The 16,677-nt window shown below is 40.0% G+C and overlaps 1 protein-coding gene across 2 annotated transcripts in view; it reads right to left on the reverse strand.

Annotated features, from left to right (window-relative positions):
- The window catches only part of PAK6 (p21 (RAC1) activated kinase 6), a 42,577-nt gene extending 34,050 nt beyond the window's left edge, over positions 1 to 8,527 (reverse strand). The window contains exon 1 of one of the 2 annotated variants that reach the window (XM_056354832.1): positions 7,541 to 8,527. The gene's annotated coding sequence lies outside the window, so the exon portion shown is untranslated. Of the gene's footprint in view, positions 1 to 6,739; positions 7,076 to 7,540 lie in introns of those variants that run through there. The other variant, XM_056354831.1, reaches the window with a different exon arrangement.
- Positions 8,528 to 16,677: the final 8,150 nt, after the last annotated feature.

Consider the following 16,677-nt stretch of genomic DNA (forward strand, 5'->3'; position numbering starts at 1 on the left):
AACCTGTAGCAGCTTTAATAATAATAATAGTTTTAAAACTCAGATTCTTTCAGCAGCCTGGCATACAGTTCAGCTGCACAGTCATGCCACCACAACTCAGAAGCCAGTGACCAGCAATGCAGGAACAGGGCCATCTTGTCTTGCCACTGAAACAAGCACGTCATAATACTGTGCCCTCAGCTTCCCTTATCTCCGTGAGCTGTGAATGCGGTGGAGTCCACAGGACAGGGTGCAGAGGGTTAAATGGTTATAATCACCACTTAGAAATTTATTTATGTAGCATAAAAAAATACATTAGCTATGACATCCTTGTCTTGTGTACTAACTTCTACAGCAGGGGGAAGAGAAAAAGTTGTTAATTGCTGCCTCCCCTAAGAGTGATTTTTGGCCTTTCCTGCTGGTACCTGGAGAAGCCTTTTACATTCTTTATCCTCAGCTCTCTCCTCCGGTCTTCATTCAGGCTGCAATTTATGATAGCCTAAACACTTGCATAAAGACAGAATAAGGTGCTGGTTGCTCTGGGGCACACTGTTTCAGCAGAACACAGCCTGGCAGACACATGATGAAGCTTCCAACCACCATTTCCTCCATTTAAAAAAAAATCAAAACTACCCAAAACATTTGTGCGATTATTAATGCTGTCAGATTCCACAATAAGAAACTAAAACGTGTACACAGTCAGGCAATGCGTGTTACAAAGAACTGAAACATGCCAGCTGTTTCTGGTATTGTAAAAGCATTTTTATACCAAAACCCTACTCCATGATTGACGGAGCCCAAATTAAACAGTCATACAGTCCACCTGACCACATGGACCTGCTGGCATTTGGCTGCAATCATAACAAATGTCCTTCCTTTGAACAAGTCTGGGTCCCACTGGCTGCTGTAAGGGGTCAAACCATAGTGGAACAACTGAACCAGAATCCTCTTCAAGGGAACACCAGAAACTAATCCATTTATACATATATATTAAAATAAATATCTAGTTTCTCAAGAATTATAATAATTAAAGAAGTTAAGAATAGAGCAACAAGAGACATAGCCATTTAAACTGTAAATAAAATGGTATGTCTCCTATTCTACAGATCCAGAGATTCTGAAGATGGCATTGTAAAAATAAGTGAAAAAAAATCTGTTAACCTTCTCCTTAACCATCACTCATCAAATTATTAATTCAAAAAGCATATTTCTTGTTCACGTGCTCTCTGGAGTGCCAAATAAATTCTATAAATAAATGAATTCAGAGAAATGTGTTCATATAAAAAAGTATTAACTTAGTTCATTTCCATATGTGACCTTTAAAAACAAATGCTTGTTAAGACTCAAAACGAGCATTTTCTTGTTTTGTTCTTCAGAACTTTGATGAAAACGGAAAGCCTGGCTAACAGTTGTGCCCAAGTGCTTAAGCAAAGATTCCCTACAGAAATACTTGGGTAGTGATCTGGAAAATTCTTTCATTTCCTTCTTTCAGCAAACAGCAATCTCATCCAAGAACAGCCACAACCCATTATGAAGGTGGTCACAGAAAAAAAATTAGAAGTAGCCAGATAATTTAGGTGACCGTGACTTCTAAGAGACTGTTTTAAAAACCTACCTTTTAATGACAGAGAAATAAATGGCAATGTTCCTTAAATGAGTTATTGGCTCCATTTTTAAGTCACTCGGGCTGCTATTATGCAGATGCTTAGGGAGAACATATTTAGAACTTGGAAAAGAACACAAAAGCCCAAAGAGCTTTGCAAATTCCTAATACAGGAGCAAGCAACAGAATTAGCATTTTCTTCTCTGTTAACACCAAAAAGTGCATATTTTATAATAAAGTGTCAGAAATCCAGAAGTTTCCTCAATAGCAGTTACAAACAGGAGCATCTCGTCTAACAACATCATCTATGGTTGCTGAGGTGGTAAAGATCTAAAGATCTAAACTACTTGTGACATTACTTGATACATTTAGGTTTCTAATGAAATAAACACAGCATGCATTCTCATTTTATGGCCCTAATATTTCATAACAGCATCCAGGTTTGCAATCTGATTTTCCACACCTTTCACTACACACTCAGGAGCTCTGAATTCTGCAAATTAATTATGTGTGTACCCAAAGTGGACAGCTTGCTGTAGCACGAACAGCTCAAAGATGACTTGCCCAGAGACTTCCTTCCAGAGTCAGCTGTAACATCTGTTCTTCAGATCCAATCCAAAGTCCCTTGGAACCAGAGTTTTTTCACTGGCTTCCACAAATGCTAGAAACAGTCTTATTCCAAGCTGTATGTTACCCGAAAGAAGCTAATTTCTAACGTTACTGTATGCATTTATGTACTTTCACGGACAAGGTCCAAAGTAGTCATTATAAAGTGTAACACCCTGCTTAATTCTTCCAGAGGCCAATCATAAGGCTACTATAATTTTAATGAGCACTCAATCAAGACCCAGATGGTTTTTAAAGCCAAATTATCCTGATCTTGGTTATTTTAAGCTCTGTGCCTTCTGGCCACTACACATATTAACCCCTCTGTTCCAGATTAAGGAAAGACTTTCATACATGTTCTCCCCATCTAAACACAGCTCTTCTGCTCCACTGTAAAAGACCCTCAGCTCTTGCTATGCCTTGAAAAGTCATAGCTTTGAAGAAAGACTCAAAGGTTTACACAGGGGAGGAAAAAAACCGTACCCACATCACAGCAGGGAAGACAGTGGCCTGATCCATACTCTTTTGGTAACACAACCAAGGCTCTGCAGCCTGTTTAGTACTGTCTTTACTAAAACATCAAATTTAGAAGAGATTAGCAAGCGAGATCCAGGAAAATTCTCATCTCAGTGAAAAAGGTGACAGACTATAAGAAAACATCATTGTTTATAAGGCATTGTACATTGCAGAGAGGAAAGTCAGAAAACTAGGTGGCCAGCAATAAGATCACACTGACACCACAGACAGTCCCACTTAACCAGCTTCTCAGGGGCGAAACAATTTAGCTCAGAGCCATCAAGCTGACGTTATTAGATCATAGACACACTTGTCTCCACTGAAACTGCCAAGTATGTTTGCTTACTAGTCTGAAACTGCATGTTACATTTTAAGAGCTAAACCATCTTTTTTATACAATGGTGTTTAAAGGACATCTGGATCATACCAGAAGGATACCTGCACACGGCCAGTGACTGCAGTGCCTCAGCTGGGTCTCCACTAGCAATGACACTGCTCAGGGCTGTAGGTCAGCTACAATGATTATTCAGAGCAGACTATGAATTACCTTCCATTATCTACCACAAACCACTACTGCCTTACTCTTTCCTTTGACTAAATTTGGTTTTTTGGGGGCTTGCTTGTTTCCTGCAAAGCACTGCTTTGCACCCGAGTGCCTCATGGATTCACAAGGCCTTCTCCCTCCCACTTGGCAACCTGCAGGAGAAAAAAATACGTCAACCAACTGTTTCCAAAGTGCTTTTTGGTTGAAGTAGTGCTATTCCTTGCTAGAATTTAAGCAAGTGCAGAGGAACATGAATTCTTTTTAGAGAGGGTTTGTTTGGTTGTTTTTTTTTGGGGGGGGGGGGGGGGCTGGTGTAGCTGGGTTCTTTTTCCTGGCTGGGGTAAGTGGGGAGGAAAGGAGGAAGAAAATAAAAAGGTTCTACTACCTGCTTTTCTAGCCCCCAAGTATCCAGGATCTTCTCTCACCTTCCTGCCTTGGGCAACAGCAGTTCTCATTCCAGTGTCCCAATACCTCTGCTCTTTGTTAAATCCCTTTTACACTCATTTGTGTATCTTTTTTTTTTTTCTGTATTATGGGATGATTCTTTTTTTTCTTTTCCATTTTTTCTAAACCTTGTCTGCTAAACAGATGGACATCATAGAAATGCCAAAGATGAAATACAAAGAGTAAGAAAAACTGAAGTGTAGCACAATGCAAGCCAGCTATGGAAAAGAAATTATCTTATGTCACTGTATATTACTCAGTTGAGAATGGTTAATGAGCTTATGCTATTTAACCACCTTACCAGAATGGGCATCACAGCTTGAGGAATGCAGACAGAGCTCTGAAATGATTTCACAATTAGAAATACAGAGTGGGAGGGAAATAAGGAAGCAAAAGATGGTTTAATGTCCTTTCTTGCCTCCAGATGCATGACACATGGCTCGGTTGTCCTAAGTCTGGGCCTGAAATACTTATTTTTAATTCACTGAAAACAGACTGACTGAGCAGCAGGAGTGCAAACAGCACACTTAACTTGCCATCATTCGATAAAGCAGAGAAGGAGCTCAGTCTCTGCCTCTCTGCTGGGATTGCCAAGTAAAGCATCAACAGCAGGTTCTGTAACTCAGACAACTCTGCCTTCTGAAATGGCCCAAGAGCTCTGAGGAGCATGTGTTTTAACAGGTTTCAGTCCCTTTTGACTTGAACCACATTTGAACTTCTCAGCAGTGAAAAATCATTCTATCCTGTTACTATTCCTCCGAGCAATTGCACACAGGCCCCTTTTATTATTACATTAGTGTAATTTTGTCTCCGACATTCCCCCGAGAGGAATTACTCATGTCCTGCTATTATTTATTTTACTACTAAGAGCCTAGTTTTTAGCAGTAGTTTTAATTAAATACCAATCCTCCTCCTCAATTAGGATCACCTTTATCTAGCTTGCTGTGCTTTGTATTCTCCACCAGTATCCCTTGCTTCCTTCTACTTGTCCCTCTTCCCACAGTTCTCTCAGGCACTGCAAAAAGCCCCCTCTCCCACCAAAAAGAAACACAAGATCTTACTAAAGAACCATCACATGGAAGGCAATACAGTGCCTAACACTGGTTATGCAGAACAGCAGTTTAAATTGATGTCAAGTGACACTGCCAAAAGCAGCAGCAACTTCCACACCCCCCAAAGCCATGTTGCCTCCTGCCCTGTCTCCTGCACGAGCCCACAGTGTGTTGCTGATACTGTCCCTCTTCAGCTTCCCCGCCGCTCCCCTATAGCCTTGCTTGCATTCCAGCATGTAGTCAGTCCGCTGCCTCCCTGCCCTCTGATGTTGCGTCTCTCCTCTCCAAATACACTACTCAAAGTTGCCAAGACAGGTTTTCTTTGGGAGTTTGAAGCTCTGTGTGTCCACACACTGAGTAAACACCTCTTCAAAGTCTTTGCTGTCCCTGGATAATGAATCGGATCACAATGTATTCCAGACTTTAGTATTCTTGGAAGCTGCCCTAGATTAATGTTTTAAGAGTTACTCATTCATGCTCCCCAAGTGTCAGAGGCAGAACTGATGACTCCTGACTGTGAAGCTGGCAGGAATATCCTCATCTCAACTGTTTCTACAAAGTGGAATCAAACTGCAGCAACAGCATCCAACTGCATTAACTGCTCCAGCGCCTGGCAAAGCCAGCTGCGGAGACAGCATAAAGTTACGCAATGACTGCTGGCACCAAGCACCCTCCTGGCTGTCGTTCCCTGCATGAATACTGGGCACAAGTACCCTTCCCCAAGCAATCTCACCTTCCCACTCTGCAGCCTCCATAGAGCACAGCTTCCCCTCTAGGCACCGCTCCGTTCCTTACCTTGCATAGCAAAGGGAAGAGGCGGCAACAAGTCAGAGATCATTTTAATTTCACTTCTCACAGACTTGACAAGGCTTTTTCCTCCGTCTCAGCTCTAGGTGCAAAGGTTTGCTAACTACACTGACTTCCCTAAACATAAGTTGTCTTTGCTTTTATGAGCAGATTTTATTCCTTTTCCAAGAGCAAAATGGAACTGCAGACAAGTATTAGCTCAATTAGCACGCAAAGAGAAAGGGTAGGCTCACGCCTACACTCTGCCCTGCACTTCCAGGCTCAGCAAGTGCATTCCTTAATGGCTCCAGCACCTTCGTAAGATTGCCGCTCTGCCATACTTTCATCAAGGACTATAATTTATACACCGCAACCTAAGCATACAGTTCTCAGTCTGGAGGGTTCCCAGCTAGGAGGAGTTTCAGGTTCTGGTTTATACTGGGGAGGAGGGGATACTGATGATAAAATTTTTAGATGTTACTCACCAGTTTTTTCCATAGCCATCTCTATACATTCAAGGTGGTTTTTTTTTCTACCTTAAACAATGCTTTTTAAGCAAGTTGCCTGCAGCTGGGACAAGGAGCTCTCTCTACTACTTTCTGGCCTCTCCACAAATAGTTTTCAACAGTGATAAACTGGTTGTTCAGGTGTAACTCAAATAGATACTTTAAAAAAATATCCTATCTCCTTCCTCTTATTTCAATAGCATTTCTTCAAATAAAGCCTACTAAAAAACTTTGATTTCAAGTTCCCAAGGCAGGAAACCATCTTCATTTTACCTCCTACAGAACAAATACTCTACCAATGTTTAAAAGCACTAAAAAAATTAATAAATCATAAGCTCATGTCTATTTACTAAATTTTACTTTCATTTACACCCTGCTCCTACAATGCCCATCATTCCACTATTTAAGTACCTGATTTAGAAGGACAACCAGTGGCATTTATTCACCACTAGAATACAGGCAGGCAAAAGGCAGTGTTAAAAGTATTCCCCCTCACCCCTTTTTTATGGCTTCAGACCTCAGAAAATTAGTTCTTATTGGCTGATTTAAATTTCCAGCCTAAAAAGGGAGTGCCAGACACATCAGACATTTATCTCAGTTCTACAGCTTGGCAAGGTAAAAAAATTTTAGAAGTCATCTCAGTTTTAGTGTTCAGAATGCCGGACCCTATTGCCCGATCTATCTCCCACAACAGCAGTCTTACCTTGAAAAAAAGATCTCTGAAAAATACTTCTGGAGTGAATTCAGTCCCTTCTTCCTTCTGACTGCATGTTGCTGCTTGTCTTAAACACGGGAAACATCCCTTGCTTCAGGCAAAAATTCTCAGCAATTTCATCTCAAAGCTTCTTCAGAAAGATCCTGGTTCAGTCTCATACACATGCAAACACACGAAGCTTGCAGCTGCTTACTCACCAGCACTACCCCAATGCCAGCTGCCGTGGAGGAGTGTATCAGAGTGCCACACGCCCCCTCTTTCTGGCAGCCGGCAGAGGTGTTAGAAGAAATTCAGTGAAGGTAAAATATCCTCACAGTTGAAGGACAGAGGAGACCACAGTGATAAATTCCATTAAAACCTTGCAGTTAAAACTGATGAGATCTCATTGTAGACACATACCGCTACCAAGATTCTGTAAATGCAGTGAATCAATGTTTTCTGGGACCTTTTTTATTGTGGGCTGATGCTGTGATCTCAGCAAAGAGGATGGGACTGTGTGTTGAGTGACATTTTGCACAAAAGGCAAGAGCAAGATACTAATCAAGATGCTAGTGTATAAAGACTATACGTGCATTTCCCCTCAAGTAAGCCTCAAAGTCACAGGATGGCTGACGTGCGCTTCACCACTTCACTCTGAGGTGGGGAGGGAGTTAACAGACATAACAAAGCCTCACACTTCCAGAATCTCTGATTAAAGACTACTGTACCCTATTAGAGGTATAAACTGCAGACCATGAGCAGCAAATAAAGTGTTACTCCGTTGCTCAGGCAAACCAAAGTGTTACTTACCAATCTGGTAAGCATTGACATGTCCCTCTCTGGATATAAGAACTCTGTGGGCGTTGTGCTGATCTTGCATAACTTGCCTGGGTCCATGTCATGCAATTTCAAAAATGCAAAACATAATATCAAGTTGACACTTCTGCAGGCTAAATTTCAGCAACAGATCTCATGGCACCCTGCAGAAGAAGGAAAGTAAATTGTTCTAAGGCTTTAGACTTCATAGGGATGTAAATTAGGATAGATTTATTAAGCTGATTGAAGCAGTGACAGTTTACACTGACTGAAACTCTCCAGATGTAACCATTATGTTCCTGCTACTTGAGTCCCAAATGGAACCCAGCAGAATCCAATTCTGTAATCAAGACAGCAAGTGAAATAGCTTCCCCCCACTGCAGTCCGTTTAGAAATCAAGTCAAAACCAGCAGGGTTGCCAGTGAGGCAATTAGGTATTTTCCATAGGTTGCCTGATAAAGAAGCCAGTTATTTACAATTTCCTGGCATGTCAGTTACTGTAGCATTTCCTGGACAACATTCAGAAAGGAGAATTACTTTTTTTTTTTTTTTTTTTAAGATAAAAGTGTTGTATCCAAGAGACAATTCATTTTTCTCGCTTTTAGAGTTGGCTTTTACTTCCTCACCTGGATAACCAAAAGCATATTTTTGTGAATGTTAGAATTAGCCACAGGCTTTCTTACCTCTCTCATCAGGGCCTGGGGAAAAATACAAGCTGTTGGGTGAAAGCTAAAAAACAAACAGAAAAAGGGGTGGGGGGTGGAGTAGGGGAGCAAGAAAATAACTCGGGACTGAGTCAGTCATGCTCCTCCTGCTTAGTCACCTGTAGTGCTTCTCTCCAGACACACCAGAGATGGCAAGGAAGATGCCTGCCTTCCACCCACCTCCTCCTCCTGACAAGGACTCACAAAAAGAAGAGATGGGGCAGAGTTTTAGGAGACAGTCATTATGAATGCAAGCTTTCCAGAGAAACAGAGCTGACAGTAGCCTGTTTGCTCATGTTTCCCACCACCTCTGGTCACCCCCTGCACTATTTCTCAGTTAAATCATCTTGAATCAACCTGTTAGTTTGCTGGTTTAAGTTTCTCTGATGGTGCCCTGCAGTTTTGACATCGTAGGGAGTTGCCATGGAGAAGAGGGTGATGTCATTGACACAAAAAGCACTGAATTTACAAATACGACAGGAACAGAGCTATTTATAAAGAGCTGCTTTTTCTCCCCCCACTCTTTGCTGGGGTGGGTGGAGGCAAAGGCAGCAGTTCCATTCTTGATGTTTCTGTCAACAAGTCTCAGAAATGAATTTTCTTGTTAGAAAATATACTGAGCCCGTGAAATTGCTAAATGCTGTCAGCTTTCGGACTTCATTCATTAGAGCTGAATTTAGCTTTCAAGCTCATAGATATTTTTGAGGTCATGTAACACTCGTGTTTGTATAGTAACTTCTATCCTGAAAAATCTATGCAACATTACCAAAATACAGCCATTTCTGAAAGACAATAGCATGTCAGAAAAAGAGAGTGGACAGATATGTAAAGGCTTCATGCTGCTTATAATCACTTTGAATAATAACTGTGATTTTGCTGGGTTTGCCTTGACTATGTGGGGCACCACTGCACATTAATGCAACCCTCATAGAATGAAACATTTAGTGCATATAAAAATCGCAAAACACAGAAGAGATAGAAAAGGGAAGATGATAAATTTAGACCTGAACAAAAAAAAAAATAATTTTAGAATGGATTTGGAACAAACTGGGAGGAATAAAGGGTGGTTTAAGAATGTGACAGGGGAGCTATCATGGGTGTCAAAAGTATTATTTACATGTATGGCACCTAAACTGAACATGCAACCATCTATCACACCAAAATCTGACAGGACAATGACATTCCTAAAAGCTGGATGCTAAGAAGAATTATTTCATGAAGATACAGATCAAGGTCCAAAATTCAGGTTTGAGTATTAAAAAAAAAAGCTTAGTTTTCAAAGAAAACAGCTTGGATCTTAACAGCTGGTAGAACAACAACATTCCAGCTAAAACAACAGCATCAGTCAGAACAATGGTTCCCCTGTTTTACTCTCTGGATAATAATATCAAAACCAAACCCTATTTTGGAGCAATGCAACCAGTAACATTTCACATTTCAACTGCCCAGAAGCACTATAGTGATATGGAGCAACAGAAATTACTAATACAAATGCAGGTTAGGGAACCAGCAACTAAACGTATCAAAGTTACTTTGTTTTTACCTTGTTACCTTGTTTTTACAAACCATTTCTCCTCCACAGAAGTGAAACATTTATAAATACATGTATTTATATATAAAAATATACATACAAGTATAACACCAGTTTTATAAACAAGAAGCCTCCAGGACTGAAACGATTTGTCCAAATCATGTGCAAAGCCAGAAGCAATGCTGACAGTGGAATGCAGGTCTTCAGTCTGGAACCCTGTTTGTCTCAGCAATAGTTTAAAACAAAAACTACCAATGCTAGCGGTATTAACAGGGCTTTGCCAAAACATCCACAGCTCCTGCAGAACAATATCCAACAGCTTGGCTTTTACTGTAATGAAATAGCAAGAAGGTTCAGAAACACAGTTTTCTTACCTCTCCTTTACAATAAGTCCAGCTACGCAAACACCATTTCCAAATTTGCTGTCTCCCATTTTAAGAGGACCTGTGTGAATTTACTAGGGAAACAAGGAAAACTGTAACTGTTTTCCATGAGCCTCACCCAAAGTAACAGTATGTGCCTGTCGTTCTGCCTTGGCAGATCACACGGCAGTTGTTCTGCCTTTCCCCCTCCACCCATATTGCTACGCATCTGTTTCTGGGAAGGATATTGATATATTGGGAAATAGTACTGTGGAAACCACGATAAAGTTTAAGAAAGTGAAGAACATGCCATACAGTGAAAGCCCACAGAAACTTATGATTGTAATTGAGAAAGTTACAAAGTGATTTGCGGTCAGTCCAAAACTATATAAATACACTGCTCCCTTTAATTAAAATCTCCTCAGTTTAGCTGATATGAAGCAAAAACATATTTTGATCTTGGTGCATGGAGCATGTGTAGCAGAAATGCACGCTCATAAACAAGAAGCAACAAAGACGGATCCAGTGTCCAATTGTGTGGGAATTTTCCATTGTTGCAATTGTCGTCTAGCTTACCAAGTGAAAAACATGCTTTCCCAGGAGATGAGGAGGAATAATAACTTTTTTAATTGCATAAAAATGGAATATTCCCTTTACACGTTCCCCATATGTTAGACAAATGAGAGACTATCCTTACAGCTGCCCACACCGGTTGCCAGCAATGTTTTCTGTTTCAGGCTAAGCAAGACTACTTTCAGCTGACACTTATGTTTTACATCTTGATAAAAAAGCTGCTGCTTTTAGTTGCACAGGATCTAAGCTATTGTTTCCAAGATAAAAGAATATGGCACACTCCACTAAAGCTATATGAAGAAAAGTCTTCCATAGTTCCCCTACAAACATAGCAGAAGCCAGCGATGTGCCACGGAAACAATCGTTGCCTCCTTCCTTACAGTTAGATTTAATCCCTGACATTTTCAGACAGGGTATCAGCAGACCTGGACTGTGAAGCCATGAGAACAGACTAATGAAAGGACAAGAGTTAGCCAGTTCAGTTCACAGTACAGGTCAAGTACTAACCCAGGCTGGCGCTTGGGGAGTAAATGCAGATCTAATGGTGTAGCAGAATGGTCCAGAATGCCCTTTACTGGATCTATTTTGACTGGGCATCGAGGAAATGTTCCAACAAGCCATATCCAGCCACCACTGAATCTTGCAATACTCCCAACACTTTTTTTTCCCCCTATGAAATGATTCCTGAGTGATTAAAGTACTACACTACATCAAAGTACCTTACTGGTTTAGCTTCAAGAAAGGAGCTGTACAGTTCAAGAGATAACTGAAGAACTGTCCATCAAGATTCCAAAGCACTGGCAAAACACACACAAGCTCAAGCACAGAAACTGAAGACTAACATTTGTCTTTCATCAGTATTGTATCACTTAGCTGCTGATCCTGCTTTTTAAATCACACTTCCATACCAGCTGGAGCCATGGGATCAATAATTAATTAGCTTTAGCTGGCACTTATTACAAAAGGAGAGTAGGGAACAAATATTTCTAGAACCAACAAAAGGAACAGCATTCTTCCCTGATCTTACTGAGTGACCTCAACCTTCACATGCTTGTTTAGCAACATAAAATATTCTATCAGAAAAAGAATGAATGGAAATGAAACCTCTGTATTTCCAAGTTTCTAAACATGGCATTCTGCTAGATTAACCAAGCAGAGGGGCAGTGAGTGTAAAATAGTAAAAACCAAGAGAATGAAACTGTTAAATGAGCTTCAAGTCTTCCTTCAGCAATCTTTAAGGGCAATCTTTTTAAGCACATGCACATTAATGTAACTGCAGTGCCCATAGCCCAAGGCTAAATGAGAGACTGTAACCACCAATTCTCAAGACCACAGTCAAATAACTCACTTAGAATAAGAACACTAAGGTTTGTACACCAAAGCATCGCTGGGGAAATCACTAGTGCACAGCATGGAGTGCAACACCTCAGAAGTTACAGTTTAGCCCAAAGCCATTTTGGAATATTTATTATTTGGGAAATCAGCAGCAGCACAGAGGAAAGATTTAGAATTGTTTGCTGACGTCCATGCAGGAGGTATAATTTGTCTACTTAGAATCAAAGAATCGTTTAGGTTGGAAAAGACCTTTAAGATCATTGAGTACAACTGTTAACCCAGCACTGCCGAGTCCACCACTAAACCCTGTCCCTAAGTACCATGTCTACACGGTCTTTTAAATACCTCCAGGGCTGGTGACTCCACCATCTCCCTGGACAGCCTGTCCCAGTGCTCAACAACCCTTGTGATGAAGAAATTTTTATTAATTCAATGTAATTACCTTTATATGTTACCAAATTTTTGTTATTTTAAGAATTCCTGAATTTATATGAATCTCTAACATAGACTATAATAAAAATATTATATAATTGTATGATCTCATATCAAAAGCTGTAAACACAAGTGTGGGATTTCATGTACCAGCCACATGAAATTCTCCTTATTCATCAGCTGAATTTATATAGAAACACCTAATTAAAGCATTACAGGGGACAGACATTAACTAAGGTAAAGTGCAAACTACCATTTCTAGTTCATTCTGGAAATCTTCTATTCAGTAATCTCACCTCCATGTACAAGCACAAGTTACACCTCTGGTAATGTATCAGTCAACAGGTGTCTACTTCTGCTACGTGGTTTTCATAATCTCTTTAACACAGACCCCGGGCTAGAAGTCTCAGATATGAATACATACGGAATATATCCATCTGAGCCGATAAATACTTCTACCAGTTATCTCAGTTTTAGGATTTTGACTCTCCTACAAATTAAACACCTTCCTAGGACAGCAGGTGATGAGTATTACTAGCCGACACATTTCCTTAAAACAATCTCTTAAGATGTAAAGTATTAACAAGCTAGTTTCAGAGCCTGCAACAGACTTTCTACAAACAGCTGCAGATATACTTTTTAAAAGTAAGTTCTGTTTTAGTATTATTGTTTTAAAACTCAGATTCTTACCGTTAGCTTCTGTGGCTCTTTTGATTGCTTTTCTTCACTATCAAGATCTGCTTTTCCTCATAATCTGGCCAACAGTCAAGTGGAAGTAACAGTTATGTAACGTCATTGGTCATTTAAATACATAAGTATTAATGAGGTAACCAGTATCATCTGTATTTCACAGGTGTAGACAGTGATCTTAATGAGCCCTAGAACAGTGGAAGCAACTTGAACCCAGATGCAGCTACTAAAGCTTAATGAGCAGAAAACGGCTCAGACACCTGTGGGTTTTGCCCCACTTACAGTATATTATTCGATTAGCCTAGATATTTTTTTATTTGTAGCATTTGATGGGGCTCAATGACTTTCTGCCATTATTTCTAGACCCCTTTGCACTTAATGTAACAGAGTGGACAAGATTATTGACTTAAATCTTTTACTGTTTCTGAATCAAAGCAGTCAGTTTATATGAATGCAGAGGAAAGGGGGGCCCCTATGAAAGCCAGCAAATGGTTTCACAGAACGAACGTTCCAGAGCCTCATTAGCAGGCAAGCAGACCAGGTGTTCCATATTCTCAAATCGAAGTATCTGTGGTTTGGGTGGGTTACTGTATGCAGGGCTATTCCATGAAGTGCACATTCAAGGCATCAGAAGTATCAGTCAAGTTGCTCTTAATTTCTGAAGATGTTAAAAGCTCAGCTTTTCTGTACCCTTGCCCTTTTCTATAGCCTTTGAAGAACCTTTCACTGTAGCACTATCCTGGCCAGGAATAAGAAAGAACTAGAGGCAGGCTTTGTCTCCTGTTCTCTTCCCACACTCTGGCCAGTCAGAACTCTAGGGACAGATCTAAAGCTTAGAGTGCTGCTGCGGGCACACAGATCATAAAGTGGCAAAACCCAAGATTCTCAGGCTTTAGAAGCAGGATCCATAGGTGCTTTCCAGCAGTGTCCAATATTACAAGTCAATTCCATTTTTCTGACCTTTCTTGTCAAGCACCTGTGATACTACTGAAACATTTCTGAAAGCGAGAAATAAGCTGTGCATAAAAAAAAACTCACCCAACTTTCTTAGTGCAGGTTACCCAGGCAGGAGAAAAAGCATCACCTGGACAATATTATTCCAAGTGTAGTATCATACATAGTATTTAGACTGTACTTGAATTGTATCTAATTAGTAAATTCAGTAAGGAAAATGTACTACTGCCACAGTAGCCAAAGAGCAGGATATTGTTACTGTACCTCCAGTTAATATTCATGCAAAACCAACTTTGTGTTTAAATGGAAAGCAGGCTAATGCATCTCAGGCATCATAGATTTCTTTTTTCTTCTTCCAGCTACATGACATTTGTTGCATTTTTCCAATTTTTATTAGTTGTGTCCCCACCCTTTTTATTTTAAGAACAACAATTGATTTTCCAGGACATTGAAACAGTGTATCTTCTGAGAAAGAATGCATGAAAGTAAGTCCAAGGAATGTAATGGATCATGGTTACACGCAGTTGCTTAGAGAACAGAACTCTGACAGAGATACAACAGGGATGTCTGAAAACCCTCCCTGACCACCTTTTACATATCTGTGCAATCAGCTCCCAAAATTGGGTACACAGAGGCTAACCTGTGTGGAAGAGATGCAGAATTCCACCACAGCAGAACAGGGAACAAGCAGGCGAAGAAATATGTCTACTCCCTCTTTTTATAGCTGCTAGTTCCTCTTCATTATTTACACGTGTTTGTTTCTTATGGAGATCATAATGCCATTGCTAAGTGTTTCTTATTTTAAAGTACTGTGGAGGAGAAGTCTCAATTTTCCAGTGACATTAAACTGAGGTACTTGTGTTGTCTGGGACATACACAGAGTAATGAGACATGCTCTAGTGTAACATACTAAGAGTAGTCCTGTTACGTGGAGAAGGATTAGCACACTTCTTGCTCAGAAAGAAAACCGATGCCAAGTCAACACAGGAATAATAATAGAGTAATATTTTCAGCTTTAAACTTCATTATAATAAAGACACTTTAAAGACCTGACAAACAGATTTCCCTTACTGAACTCCTGCTGAGAGCTCTTATCTGTGTGTTCAGACTGCTCTCAAAACCTTTCTGTCTGAATAAGCTTTATGAAATAGGTGAAGAGGTAGCAAAGTTTTTCTGTGTGGAAACACGTCTTGCCTAACAAGTCCTTGGGATGACCAATACTTTGTTATGAGTGTTCTCTTCCTAAGGTACCTGGGTTTTGTATCAGTGTTGCAGGACAAACTGAAACAGCTGAAAGTGAGAGGACAGCAAGCGAGATCTTCCAGACTTCCAAAAGGAAGTTAAAAGAGCAACAGAAGAAAACAAATTTCAGCTAAAGGAAAGCACTAACAAACATGCAGGTCCTTTCAGAGCTAAAAGAAGTTAAAGTTAGATGCATAGCTTCTAGTTGCTCTACCAGTGATCTTTGCTCCAAACTCTGGCTAGAGATAGATCATTATTTTGTCTGCTTGCTCAATAGATAACTAACTAATGATTTTTATTACAGGAAGCAGTATGAGGCATTAATGGACTACAAAAAATTCTTCAGCAGCAGTTTACATTAGATATTAAAGCTTGTCTATCACTGCATTTAAATTGTATTCCTGAATTACAGGACTACATAATCTTCATGAAAGGACTATAAAGAAAATATTAGGTATCTGGAAGAGCAAAAAAAGAACACAGGTCAAAGCAAAAGTCTGCAAAAGGATTAGTGATGGACACATGCAGAAAGAACAGGAAAGACGGTGGCTCCTAGCAATTTAGAAAACATAGAATTAAGTTCCAGATAATAATTTAGAGAATACACTGATAAACAGGAGAATCAAGCAGATCCATGGCCAGAGAACTCAACCAAATGAAAACACACAGCCAATTTGGTTTTATAGGGACAAGAAATTACAAGTGATGCAGTCTTCTCTCACTTTCATATCTGGGAGAAGCTGCGAGGAAGTAATTCCCAAGTCTGAGAAGTTCCTTGACACTTAAGGTATGTAGCATCTTGGATTTGGATCCTATAAATTCCATTATGGTAAATAAAATGAAGCCTTTGCATTAGTTTCAAAAACACATTGCATAAAAGGTTAACAAATACCTATCCACAAAACCTCCCAGAAAAATCTGCCAACACTGCAGCACATATGGCAAATTTGGAGTTCAGCAAGATTTCTGGGAGATGCTCAATCCAGTCACTAACTCTAGCCCTTACAAGAGTAAATAAAACACTTGTACTGAGAAGCAAAAATTTACGCATGCATCTTTTTCACTCATGACTTCATCTATTTTATTTTTTCTTATGACAATCATCCATGAGAACGTATTTCAAGTAGAATCATTCAAGTTGTGTTCGAGTGACTAGGAAGTCCTGTGTGGTTACGAAAACTGCCACCAAATGAGGGGCTTTTGTATCCAGCAGCCCCAAACAATTCCCAGTCAGGCAAAAGCACTCCAGCAGCGATACTAAATCAAGCCTTTTGAAACCATCTGACAGTAATGTTTAATATGACAGAG

This window comes from Falco biarmicus, chromosome 10, assembly GCF_023638135.1.
Source record: "Falco biarmicus isolate bFalBia1 chromosome 10, bFalBia1.pri, whole genome shotgun sequence".
Classification (NCBI taxonomy): domain Eukaryota; kingdom Metazoa; phylum Chordata; class Aves; order Falconiformes; family Falconidae; genus Falco; species Falco biarmicus.